Source organism: Athene noctua, chromosome 4 (assembly GCF_965140245.1).
Source record: "Athene noctua chromosome 4, bAthNoc1.hap1.1, whole genome shotgun sequence".
Lineage (NCBI taxonomy): Eukaryota > Metazoa > Chordata > Aves > Strigiformes > Strigidae > Athene > Athene noctua.
Genome location: NC_134040.1, coordinates 28,247,707 through 28,262,032, shown reverse-complemented (window position 1 = coordinate 28,262,032; position 14,326 = coordinate 28,247,707).

Here is a 14,326-nt window from a genome sequence, read left to right as displayed (position 1 = left end):
TTTGTATTGAGAAGGTAGTAAAAGTGAAAAAATATGAAATAAATGATAATTTTAAAAAAGATTCTGTTCTGAGTGTTTAATATATAATACATATACTAGAAAGTAACTGGAAAGCAATAATGTAAATATTCAATAGACCTAGTAAATCAAGGAAAATACAAATTTATTTGTTTCAAAAAACCCAACTTGCCATCTTATATGATTACTAATTCATATCCAGAATTTATGTGGGGGGGTTTGGGGTTTTTTAACAGAAGTGTGAGTTACCCTGCTTTGTGATGTTGAAGAACTGTCCCAGAGCAGTTGCTACAACAGAGGGAGGAAACTAGAAATGTCATCTAGATTTTCCTAAGAGGTGTAGCTGTCCAAAACATTATTGTACACTTTGTACAGTAATGTTATATTTTAAAATTGCCACTAAACCACCGCCTGCTGTCACTGCAGAAAAGCACCACACAAAACAAAGACAACTCCTAAAAATGTCTCCTGAAGGGCAGAACTGTATTTGAGCAAGCAAAATACAAATCTCCACAATTTTATCTGCCCCCCAAAAAATCTATTTGCTGCTTTTAGTTTTACAGGAACCTAACATTTTTTATAATAGCAATGAAGCACAGAATGCACAAGATGAAGTTTCAAAATATAATATTAGAAGTAACAAGCCATCAAGAGGAAATGGAGATGTGTGTGCAGTCATAACAAGAGAAAAATCCAGTACACAGTGGTAAAGACAATGAATGTAGCTTAGAAAGGGCTAGGGAAAAGAAGTAGATGAAATAAAGTGAAATGTGAAGGAAATAGATGGCAGCAGATTATTCCATCAGTGTTTTAGGGTGTCTTCCTTCTTGATGGATATTTTTATGATCTTGATTATCCTCCAATTTATTTGGTATTTTGAACCCTTTGGTGAAATGCTTACAAAATATTTCTTTCTCTAGACAGATGACCAATGATTCTGTGAGAGAGGGTCCTGCTACTGCAAGGACTTAAACAGAAGCTTAGTATGGCAAAACTTCTCAAGAACTCATAAAATGAATTTTGTTCCTAATCCTTTTCAGGTCAGAGGTAAATCAGATTATCAGTTTGTCCTCAAGCTAATGTTTCTGTTTCTGAATTGAAGGAGCCTTTGATAAAAATATTTCCCATTTCTGGCATATTTGTTTTTTTAAGAATTCTTGTACAAACCATTCTGGAGTTCATGTTACTGAACTCTAGTGGAACTAGCTGAGACTAAGGGTCAAGAGAAGTGAACAAAAGGTAACGTGTAATTAGCCAATTCCTTAAAAAAACACAACTCATGGAAAAATATTTGCTATGTTTATCCATTTCTTTGTTGCAATGCTAGGAACACAGGCACAGAGAACCTAAGTTGGAAGCATGACCCTGGAGCAAATTGCAGGATCTAGCTGCATATATGTGGGAGTGTGTGAATTTGTAAGACTGGCATTAGTGAGCACAATACATTTGGCCCTGCCATATCAGGGAGTAAATTTGCCACTAACAAGGCACAGATAAACATGTCAAGTGACTTCAGGGTATGGTTATAAAATCAGGCAGTTTGATTTACCATGCACTAATGACATCTCATGTCTGAATAGGGAAAGATTCATATGGTTGCACTTCTGAAGTCAGAAAAGATGGTTTAGAAACATTTAGATCCATTTTTGTCTTACACTTCCTATTATCATTCATACTGCCTAAAAAAAAAAGTATAAAAGGGCTCTGTTGTGCAGCACTTTATATTCATTTTCATCCTGATCTGCATGATATGAATGGCAGGGGAACCAGTGAATCAAGCCATCAATATGTCTTTTGATGTCATAGACAAGTCAAATTACTTATGGGTAAAATGAACACCTTAAAATTTTGCCACAACATTTACAAAGCAAATACTAGTTTTATGTTTATTCTCTCAGAATTTATATTTTTTTTTCTTTCTTCTTTGAGATGCATTTTCATCATTTTAAATGCTAACTTCTTAATTTCAATAACTTCCTTTGCTTTACTGCTTAGCCATGCTGATTTCCTTTTACCTGTTCCCAAGGGATTTCCTGCAGCCAGTATGCACTGGTGCTGTGCTCCCAGTATGGTGTCCTTCGGGGGTCTCTATGCTGCCTGTGAGGATTTAAATCTCTTAGCCATCCTTCTTTGACCTTTTAAACAAGATAACTCATTTTTATATAGCTCTCCTTTATGAAGGTCAACATGGCCATGATGATGCTTTTGGCCCTGTTATTCCTGTGTGTTTCCTGAATCTAAAAATATTATGGTCACTATTATAAGTTACTTCCTCAAAAATAAATGTTGTTTTTGCCTAAGATCAATTCAAAATATGTATATTTGGTAATATACTCTGGTTCTCTGCCTCTCTGGACAGGCCTTCCCAACGCCACCTAGCTTTCCAGTCTTTTGTCTGGAACATTGTATTCCACTCCCTTTCATCATTTCATGAACGTTTAAATACAAGCCTGGCAAGCTATTACTTTCAACTTACCAAAGGGAGGATTATAAAATAGTAATGTGTCACAGCCTGACTTTTAATTCATGCTACCCACCCCAAAGTGTTAAAAAAATCACAAGACTTAAACATAAGCTACAAAGCAAAAGGGGAAAAAAAAAAAAAAAAAAAAAGAATCATGGTTTTGGAGGGTGAAAGTTTCCAATATGTCTTTGGCTTCTTGATTTTCATAGCATGCACATGAAAGAGCAATTCTGAATGCACATTCACACACTAAAATGGGCACTTATTTAGTTCCTTTCTGTTATTTCAAATTGTGATACCAGTGTTGGACACAGGCAGTATGAGCGGTACAGAAGACAAAGTGCTTGCTGGTTTTCCACTGCACTTCTTGTGTGCCAGATGCACTCAAGGTCACCCTCAGAAACCAGCTTGCGACATTCTGCTGTAGTCTAAACATTTTGTTGTTCTATTGCGACAAAATACAGGAGAGTATGAAAGTGAAAATATCCTGAGTGAAAGGAGACTATAGCATGGGTCAGAATATGTAGTGGTGATATAATGGTTATCTGAACAGCAGCTGCTGACAAAACGTCAGGCTGCATCTTTGGCAAGCCAAGGGCCACATTTGTAGTATCAAAGTTCTACTATTTATCAAAAATCATCTTGTCACATGTCATCTTTAAAGGGTTATAATACAGGTCTTGAACAGTTTAACTGTTGGTAAACTGAATTGAGGATTGAAAGCTGCTGACACATTGAATTGGACACATGCCGTGCTTCCTGGTGAAATAGCTCCATTAACAAAGGGTAATATTTTTCCTTTTTTTAGCATGGAAGCCACAGAAAGCTTATATACAAAAGCACTGCACTATTTATGTCATTTGAGAATAAGACATGACAGCTCTGTCTTGACTTAGACCTCTCTCACCTCCACTTTTATTTCAGCTCCTTGCTAAACAGCTGTCTTCACATGTTGGCATTTTCTGTCCACTGAACAACCTTAAGTGAATTTTGCAGTAATATTGAATTACTGACCTTTATTTATATCAATAATGGGTGTAAGAGAAGCAAGAATTCAATGAATTGTGTTTGTTTTAAAATTCTTTTGCCTCCCTTATTGTCAGGAGCATATTTAGTGGCCAGGCTTTTCTGGGTTTGTTTATGCCTTGTAGCCAAAAAAATACATATATATGATATACATACACATATGTAACAATAAAAATATACATATATATGATAGGTTGCAAGACACTGCAGCTGCAACAAGTTCTGGGAAGTACATCACTACTTTTTGAGGGCATAACATTAGCAATCCAGTGACCGAGTCTGGGAGATGATATATATCCTTTCAAAGAAATCAGCAGTTGCAGCATCTGATAAGCTTATGGAGAATCACTGCACATAATGGCAAAGCTCACAGTGACACGATGCATTTAGTGGTTAATGTATTTTCTGACAGACAACAAAAGGCTACTGGATCACCAGCTAGTGGGTTACTGCAGCATAATGGCTATGAAAATAAACTGGATCACTAATGTCAACCTGCTTAGATCATTTTAATATGAAATTAATCTCTACCTCTCTTGGCATTACTAATGGATATGTTTCTTTTCAAAATCTGCTCTTTGTCAAAATTTGCCCTTCACTGGTTCATGTTCATTTAGCCTCTTGTATGTTTATTCAAAGTAAACTGCAGGGGTGCTGTTAGAAATACTGATTTTGTAGCTGTAGGGCATGACTTGTCTGCTTAAACAATCTCACCTCAGTGTTCCTGATGGTGCATTCTTAGGAGAGGTCAGAGCATGCACAAGGGCTGTGTTTTAGTTGTGTTGGCCAAGTGATTTTGAAAGAATAACATCTGTGACAATGACAATATGTTTGTTGTGATTACCATGCACATTTATTAGACTTATGGTCTCATCAGTAGCTTAAAAATGCCCAGTGACCTTGGTACTGCATCACTGAACTAGATGAACGATGCAATTCACAGAGATCTGCATACAGTTGCATAATAAAGACCTTGGCCAACATGAACCCTCTGCTATGGTAACATTTTAGTTGCAATTTCAGAAAAAGAATCATTACCCTTCTTTTGCCATGATATTAAGTGTAGTGGTAATGAGTGAAAAGAGGTCACAGGAACACCAAACACACATAGCTGTAAACATAACAGACCACATGAGAAGTCACCACTTTGCAGAGAACAAGGGGTAGATTTTCAAAGTCATTTCAAAATGACAAAGGTCATATCAAAGGTCCTAGCAAAAGTACCAAGATCTGAGCGCCGGTGTGTACTTTGGTGATTTTCCTGACAGCCTCTTGACAAGCACTCCTGAGCAATCAAAGTGCAATGAGCCACCAGGCTACCACAGCCACTGTCTTAGGGAACTAATGACCCACACATAATTCTGGTCAGAGACAGCTGTATCAATCAAGCACAAGAAGCTATCCCAATGTGTCCTGCAAAATGTAATCCCTGGCTACAACATTATTCCTTTGCTTTTTTCCTGTTTATTTAACCTCATCCCTGGACATTGAGCGGCCACAGCTTGTCTGTCTCAAGCACTAGCTGCTTCTTAATGCAGCTCTAAATGTATGATATGGAGTTTGACTAGGCTCTGGCTCTTCTCTTCAGCTTAGTAGATTGTTGATTGCTCTTGGTTCTGACCCTTAGCTCCTCTCCTGGCTCTGCTTTGTGGCCAGAAATTCTTCTTATTCCTGTTTTTTCGTTTCCTGGTTTCTGGTTCCAAGTTTGTAGTTTTAGTCATAATCTTACCATTTAACAGTCTGCATCCTTGTTGTGTTTCTTTGATACTCCACCTACCTTCTAGAAAATAAAGGACACACAGGAAGAAGGAATGCTAGTGAACAACGTGAAAATACTTCTGAAATAAAATCCTATCAGCACTTGGCCAATGTTAGTCCTTTTGGTCTACAGCTGACTGTAAAATTCACTGTGCAGTTAGGATTATATGTCATCTAAACAGTAGTGTTGAGACACCTGTAATATGTTTTATGAGTAAAAGTAGTATTTTTAATGCATTGTAGTATCGATGTTGACACCCCAAATATGATCAGGGCCTTCAGGGTGATACAACTGCATATCTCAATGAAAAGGCTCCAGAAAAGAATAGCCTAACATTTAAAGAGGCTTAAAGTGATGCACTAGATTTTATCTCTCCATTGTAGAACAATATGATCGTCATGCATTATTGTTCAGTTGCTCTTCTGAATTGCTAACTGAATGGAGGAAGTACACTGTTGATGCACTGCAGAATGTGAAATAGTTGAGGCAGTTATTCCTTGTGAAAAGTAGTAATGGCACTTGGCTCTTCAGAAGAAGTAGGCGTGATAATGTGATCCACTTTAAAGTGCACTTGTGCATTTTGCTTGGTGAGTCAATTTGCTGGAGGAAGATGATACTAAATGACACTAATAACCACAAAAAGGATGAGTGCAGCATAAATTTGCTTATATTTCAGACATTGTGCACATGGTGCATAGATCTGCAGAGTGTTGCAGAGTAGCAGCACTGCGATATATCTCACCTGCATAATGAGTACTGCTGAATAACTGTTGGCACTGCATAGGAAACCCTTTGACTGAGATATGAGCATACCTAATGCTTCCTGCCTTGTAAAAAAGGACCACTTCTCAAAAGAGAAATTCACCCTGGAGGCACATGAATTTCTAAGGGCAGACACTGAGGTGATATGTTTAATGGAGCACTTTACAGTTTGCTTCACCACCATCACTGCCTATATACTTGTGTTCTCTCTTTCCAGCACACCAGTCTGATTATTGTTTGGATCCTGCTGCAAAGGAGGAGGCTCAGACAAATTGCTAAGGTCAGTTACCAAGAATACCCTGAAGTGCAGGGTCTCCACATAAGTGTCCACCAGAGACACAGCCTGTGTTTGGTGAATAATGTAGAGACATTTTTGCTAAGATAGATCACACCTATGTTGCTGATGTCTCTCTCCCTGCTGCTCTTGGCCAGAAGATACATGTATGTACAGCAGTTCAGCTCCTGCAGTATGCCTATGGCCTACCAAAGAGCTATGGTCCCCACATGACCACAGTCTTTACAGGTCCTTCATCTGGTTCCACCAGCTGAAATATTGCATGTTTCTTACATGATCAAGCAGAAGGAAAGACATTTTCCTCTTTCAGGCTAATTAAAACTGAACTTTCTAACTGTTATAAAAGTTGAATAATCATAGATTCATAAAAGTCACTGTAGGAAAGAACACTGAGAGGTCATTTAGTCCATCCTCTGCCTCAAAGAAGGATTGACGTAATTTCTGACATCGTGATATGACAGGACGACTTTCTTTTAAAACTTTCATCTTTGTCTCAGTAGATCTTTCAAATGTCTATACTGAAGATCTGTGACTTTTAATGGTAGGTGGCATATACTGGACAGTGTATGGTTGTTTTGTGTGTATATGTATCTATCTGTATGTACTGGCAGAGATGTTAAAGGTACACTAACAACAGACTGTTGGTTATCTGGTTTTGAGTCACTAAGTCACAACAGAGGCGACAATGTAAATCAAACTGCTAGAGGATACCTACAGAGCCTGGTTTCAGATTTCACATACACACTGCTGATTGCTGGAAACTCAAAGACCACATCAGGAAAGAAGTCACTCATGCCCAATTTCTCACATTTTTTGCTTAAAAATATACTTCCGGCAACTGTCAGAAAATGAATACTGAGCTAGATGGGGCTTTGGTTTGACCAGACCATAATTCTTATGTTCATAATTATTATCCTCATCCTCATGATCATTATATAGTGCCTTATGCAATCACGAATGATGCCTAGGTAAGTTACAAGCAGAGAATATTGCTTCTTTCCCAGAACAGCTTACGACAGTAAAATATGGCTACTATAGCAGTACACAATTGATGGCAACATTGCATTAAAATATTGCAAGGCTTTCACTCTGTATAGCCTGACTGGTGCACCACAGAAGGCATTTTGCTCTGTAATCACTGCAGTACGGTACTAATGATCTTGTCAGGCTTTGTGTGCTTTACTGCACAGTTTGCATACTTTGTGTACTTGGGATACTTCAATGTTTTCTAGCTGTGCCAGTCGTATTTGCATTCAAAACAAAACAATGCTGCACATTTAAGGAAGGTCGTAATGCAAATACAATGCACGGCAACAATAATATTCTGTGTGCCTACAAATCCCAATGCATGTGATATCATGCATTCAGATATGAATGAACTGGACAACGTGAAGCTACAGGCATCAGTTTATACATACATTTCGTATGCATGTTTTTACCAACATTTTTTAAACAGCTCAAGCTCTTAAGGGAAGAAGGTATTGTCTGTGAGAAAAAAGGGATTGTGGTTAACACACTGGATTGAGACTTGGTCCACACAAACATCTCTTAGGATCTGGCCCCGTGACCCCTCAGCAAGGATAATGATACCTTCACATTTCGCAAACGTGCTATGAGGAGAGTTTTGCTCCTTAAATGTTACTAGGCACTCAGACCCTAAAGTCAGCTCTCAAAAAATAGTCAAGTGAAGTGTCACTTCCCAGACTAGCAAGTTATCTTTTCATTGGGACACAACCTCCCTGTATGCATGGCCACCAACTTTTAAACCTGATGAACTGCATACCAGATGGGATGGCCCCAGTCATGAATTACATGTTTCCTTTCTAACCTGGTGAAGCCAGATGGGCAGCCTTCAGCTAGCCTCCAGCTCATCTGCCTGCCATGTTCTCCTCCTCTGACCTTTCCCTGTCACTGTGCAACACCTCACTTCTTCCCAGTGGCCACATCTCCCTAGTGTGAGGAAGAAAATAAAGACCTCAGAGACAGAGCTATCTCTCTGCCTTTGATGATCCTCACTAAACCCTCCAGAGATCAATCTGAAGAGTGGAAAACATAGATGTCCCAAGGCCAAGATGGGTATGAACAAATGTGGCAACTGGCATTCTTTGATTGGGTGTGTTGATTTTAAACTACAGGGGATGTAAACTACAGCAGGACTGGGTAAGGGTTACACAGTTTATTGACAGGAGGGTTGCATCGTATATAGGGCAGCTGAGAGCACTAGAGGTGTTTATGCCAGATCTAAATCCAGCACTCACACCTGTGTACATTGGCCAGTTCACTGGCAGGCAGGATGAATTGCAGGAAGATATCTGCCTGTCCTACCACAACTAAATGTTAGGAAATGGACTCTACCAAAAATCAATCCTGCTGAAATCCAGACTCCAGTTCTGAGCTACTGAGTGACTCTTAGCCAGGCATTCAGCATCTCCAACATTTGATGGGTCCTGGTTTCCTGTGAGGAATTCATTATGCCTGCAGGTCTTCTGAGCTTTTGGTTCATGATCACTGTCCACAACCATGGGTCCCAGCTGTGCAGCATCAGCCTGTCTGACAGAACTGGATCCTGCACACTGCTCCCTGTTAGATGGAGCTTGGTCAGTTGCCCAAGTGACCTTAAAAGGTATCAGTTCAGTAGTTGCAAGCTAACTCAGTGAAGGGCTTTATTTTATAAATAGTCTGTAATGTTTTAAATTATCGGATACCTGTAATTCTTGTCTGTCAGTCTGTTTCTGCAGGTAGTAATCAGTTCAATGAGTTCCAGAAATGTTTTTGTAATGATATCCACTAATATTTTTATTCTTCAGTCCAGCGTGACAAGACAATGTGCATGGTCAGCAATAACTCTTTACAATGGTTAATCCATCATATGCTGTTGATATTCTGTTTATTACTGACTATTTATAGTAACATCTTTGTCCTTGATAGGACATACACCATTTTAGTAAATAGATGCACATGTGATTTTTTGATAGATCTGGTGGAAAGTTTTCATCCGAGATCATTTTTTCTGACGAGTCTGCCTATTTGTTCAAAGCAGAGATACAAATCCCCTTTTCCTCTGAACAAACAGCAATACAACATGAGTGCTGAAAATTTGAGGGAGTATTAGGCTTTCTACCATCATAAAAAGTTTTGAAGAACTGGAAAATCTTTCCCTGTTTTACCTTAGTATGTCCTAAAATTTGCTTAACTGAACCACATTTACAAAACATAAAATAAATCACTGCTGGACAGAAATTTTGATGCAGGCATAGCACAAGCAGATAAGATGACCAGAAAGAATCAGATGACAAGGCTGGTCTGTTTTCAATTTCAGGACTACAAAGCTGACTTAAGCTCCTATGTCTCAGATTTCAGTTGACTTGGATCACTGAAAAAGCATTGCATAGCTTTGTATTACTTAGAAGTATGGAGAAGAGGAAATTGTGCTATTCTCATACTTTTGAATCCAAACACAAAGAACTGGGTCAATGCCTTAATCACAGCAGAGCTTTTATTATTTTGCTTATCCCTTTTCTTGTGCAGTGGGCATTTTATGAAGTTACATTCCATTATTAAGTAATTTGAACTGAAATCAAATAGCAAGGAAAAGCAAAGATAAGATTTTCTGTCAGTCCAAAATGTTTTTCATACCAATTAATCTGATCCTAGACAAATATTTCTATAACATCAGAGAAATTAGACTGAACAAACTATTTTCATTATTTTCTTTTTAAGTCAGCTGTTCTTTAGATCAATTTCTAATAAACAGAAAGCAGAGAAAATAATTTTCTACATCATTTGGATCCTGATCCATCGCCCATCAAAGTCAACAGAAATCCTTTCACTAGATTCACTGGTGTTAGGGTAGAGCTTTTATTGTTTGTTATGAAAACTGAGAACATATATATTCCTGGTAGCAATGGTGCATATCATTTCAACTGTTCATAAACTGTACACCAAACACAGTATAATGGATATCATCACATATGCCAATATTATTTAAACTTTTTCGTAAGGACTCAGTGAACCTTGAAAAACTGCACAAGGGAAGAAGGGAGGGTTTTTTCTCTTTTTTGTTCCACTTACTAATCAGTCTGGTTGGTGGGTAGGCTGGGGCCAGTCCTTAGAATTTTTATACTTGATAACCTTGTGACCCTGCTGTACTGGGTCATTTTGTTCAGGCACAACTAGGCATGCACAAAGAGATTCTGTGATCAGGATATATCTGGTTTCAAAGTATAAGGCAATCATTTGTTCTCTAATGGACCTAAGAGATGTCTAGGGAATACAGTGAGCTGCTAGACCGTGCATGCTCACTACCCCAAGAAGACACCCAGAGAATCTCTGCTGGCCAGAGTCTTTCTTCAGTTGCTGTCCTCTAGCTCTTTGTGTTTCCCTTAAATAATTTATACCCTTCTACATTTTTCCTTATGACTCTGCTATAGAATTCCTCAAAACTATTTCTTGCAACAATGAATTTCCTCAGCCACCTGAGCCAAACCTTTTTGGCTTGGCTGGTTAGAGTTAAGTACTGGGCCATTCAGATGAACTGCTGGGGGGGGTGGGTAGGCTGCAGTTGAAACCACAAGATGATGATGGATGCAAAGGAAATGTGACCTTTTTTTTTGCCATTCTACTTTTCTCTCTTCTTCCACAGTCCTTCATCCTCTCACTCTGTCACTACACTGCCCTTATCCATTATCCTCCCTAAGCCCACTGGTCCCCTTCCCCCTAACTCAGCTTCCAATCAGAAAGAAGTTCTTGTCAGAGTCCTGCATTATGCTGGGGAACAGCAGACAAGGAAGGAATGAAGCATGCTGACTACCTCCTGTCTCTTCTCCTCACCACTGGTGGGTGGTACTGAGAAGCCACTTAGGCAGCACCATCTCATCTCTGGTTGAAAAAGATTGGGTGAACAGAAGTGAAAACAGAGACAGAGTACAGGGAGTCTGGGCAGGACCAAGCATGGCTAGGTTGGGCCTCCAGTTACCAGATCATTTTGTATTGTTCTGTATCATATGCATCTACAACAGAAATACTACTACGGTAGCAATGCGTCACTCACCATACACTCTTACAGTGGCATCCTCATCAGTAAATCATGAATTCGGGCAACTCTGGCAAAACCATACTGTCTGCCAATCCAGCTCATCATTTTAAAGGGAGCGCTGATGATGTAGGCTGACCTCCAAGCTGGTGCAGAATGTACAATTCCATCCACATGTTACTGTATAAGGGGAATTACTCTTCTCTCCAAGTCCAAGAATTATACTAAAGACCATTTCTATGGATGGGAAACTAGTGAAAAGAAGATCAGATTTCACTCTGACTTAAGTGCAGAGAATTTGGAGTAGGGTCATTAACAAATATCAGTGCATGGATCTTAGCAATATCAAGACCTGACATGTATGGACGTCATCACATTACTGGGCAACAGTGGGGTTTAGGTTTAAGGATAGAAAAAAGGACAGTTTTCAACTTTCTGTGGAGTGTAAAATAGCTGTGACATGCCTGACAAAGAATAGTTTGTGTTAGCAAAATTGCTTTCACATTGTTAATGAAAAAACTTGAAAGCAGATTCCTTCTGGTTCAGACAAACATTAATCAGTAGAAGCAGGTACTTGTAAATAAATTAACGGATGCCATAGCCTCCTCTACACCTTTTTCTCTTCACAAGCAGAGAAATCACAATATACCTCAGGGAAAATGGTCTTATTTGGTGTTAGACTCTAAAGAGGTCCTTGGGAAGAAAGAAATACATATCTGAAGTAAAATAAAATGCTTGTCTCTAATGAAAAGACGGAGACTGTGATTGGTTTGTGATTCTTAGCATCTACAAAATTGACATCACTATTGTGAAGGGAATCAGTCAGTTTCTAATCTATTTCTTTAGTGCAGTACTATCATTTCATTAGAAATTTATAGGGAAAAGTCCAGTGGAGCTTGAGGCATAGGCAGAATTCTTTATTCAGTACCTAACTTTCTCTTCATGAGATGCCTATTTAGTGCAACAGCTATATTTTTATCAACCAAAGAACTCTACTTGGATCCAAAAGTTTTTCCTCTGAAAGGTCTCTAGGAGGTATCTACTGTATAGAAGTCCATACATATCCTTCAAGGAATCATGAAGTGTGCCCTTACTTTTAAAGCTATTTTTGTAAACTATCAATGCAATGCAAAGATTTACAAGTATAGCAGATAAGGTCTTCCTACTGATCCCATAATCATGCCTATAAAATCCCTTTCACAAACAATGTTTAATCTACAAAGAACATATATTTAGTCCAAGGAAAAATTAATTTAACCTGGTGATTTTTGCTGTCTTTGTGAATGCCAGCCTTGATTTCTTTCTGTAGGTTTTATTTTCTTCTTCACATGAAACTTAACAATAATGCACCATATGCACACCTTTTCTGTACTGCTGTACATAGGGCAGCAAACACACACTGCTCCCAGCAGTGTGGGCTCAGAGGCTGGCCATTACGTGCTGGGCTACCACCTGGCTACGTAGTCACAGGTAGCTCCTCCATGGGAAAAATAAAGTATCATATGGTTGGAGGAGATGGATGCAAGAAAGCAGGGAGACAGAACCGTTTTTGTTGCAGCATTCTGTCTGTCTGCTGTAGTAGTTTGTATTAGATGTGAATGTGTATGAAAGAATTTCGTTGAATGCTCCTTTACTGGTATTGTCTCTCTCCACCCTTTAATAGAGAGCATAAAAATTTCAGTTTTAGTTAAGAAAGAAATTATGATCATTGGCTAATAAGTCAGTTATGTTTCTTGAATAATGGGAGGGTAAGAGGCAAAAGAAGATTTTGAGTAGAGAATAAATCATTCCTCATAAGTGTCTAAGACTCTCAGGGTTTCAGTCTGTATTCCCTTTTGGACCTAAGGCTCCATGTAGCTAATTCACAGCCTCTGCCTTTCCATCATCACCATGTTTTTCACATGCAAAATAGAATTATGGATTGAAGCTTTACTGTTGAACCATAGTCCTTGTTGATCTTCATGTATGTGCTTATTTTTTGTAGAAAAAAATGCAGTTCTATTAAACTGTTTTAACAATGAGCCTAATAGTCCATTTTTAGGAAAAAAAAAAAAATTCCACATACATTTCCACTGATTAAAAAGGGAGAATGACAGAATCACGTCAGAGTCATAGAAATGTTGTTTGGAAGGGACATCAGAGGAACACACTGACCAGCCTCCTCCTCAGAGTGTAACTATTCCCAGCACTGTGTTATGTCAGCCATGGGTTTGTCTAGCCAGGTCTCGAAAACTTCCAAGAGTGTCCACATCATCCTATGGGCAACCTGTTCCAGTGCTGCATCATGCTCCTGGTGAAGTTTCTTCTGATGTCCAACCTGAACCTCTGAACCCACAATTTCTGGCTATTGCCTCTTGTTGTGCCATCTGCCACAGTTGAGAAGAATTTGTCTCTGCGTTTTTGTATCTGTCCTTCAGAAATCTCTAGGCTGTTATTGGGTTGCTCCTTAGCCGCCTCTTTGTCAGACTATGCTGCCTTCACCTCTCTTCATGGGACATGTAATGGAGGCCTGCAAATACATCTTCTGACTTCTAACATCAAGATAATTCTCAGTGTTTTGTTGAGAACATTTTGTTATTGGCAAAACCGACAATAATTTGACTAAAGTGAACATCTGAGATGAGACATAAGGATTTAATATCAGGGTCTGTACAGTATACTGAAATATCCAGAGAGGTCCAATCTAATGAGTCTAGCCTTACCACTTTTTAGTGAACATTTTAAATTAGATTGTCTGCTTTTCTTACGGGAAAAAAGCAAGAAAGAAACTATGGCAGATACAGAAAATGTTCAGATCAACACAAAAAGCAAGCCTCCATCCCAGGAGGACATTATGTGAAGACTTCAGTTTTATCAGCTTGTAGATAGCAACATGGAAGCCTCTGGGAACATTATAGCAATTCTACAACTGTTTAATTTAGCAGACAATAAATGAAGTGCTGTTTGGTTCCCTTTACAAGTGGAAGGGGG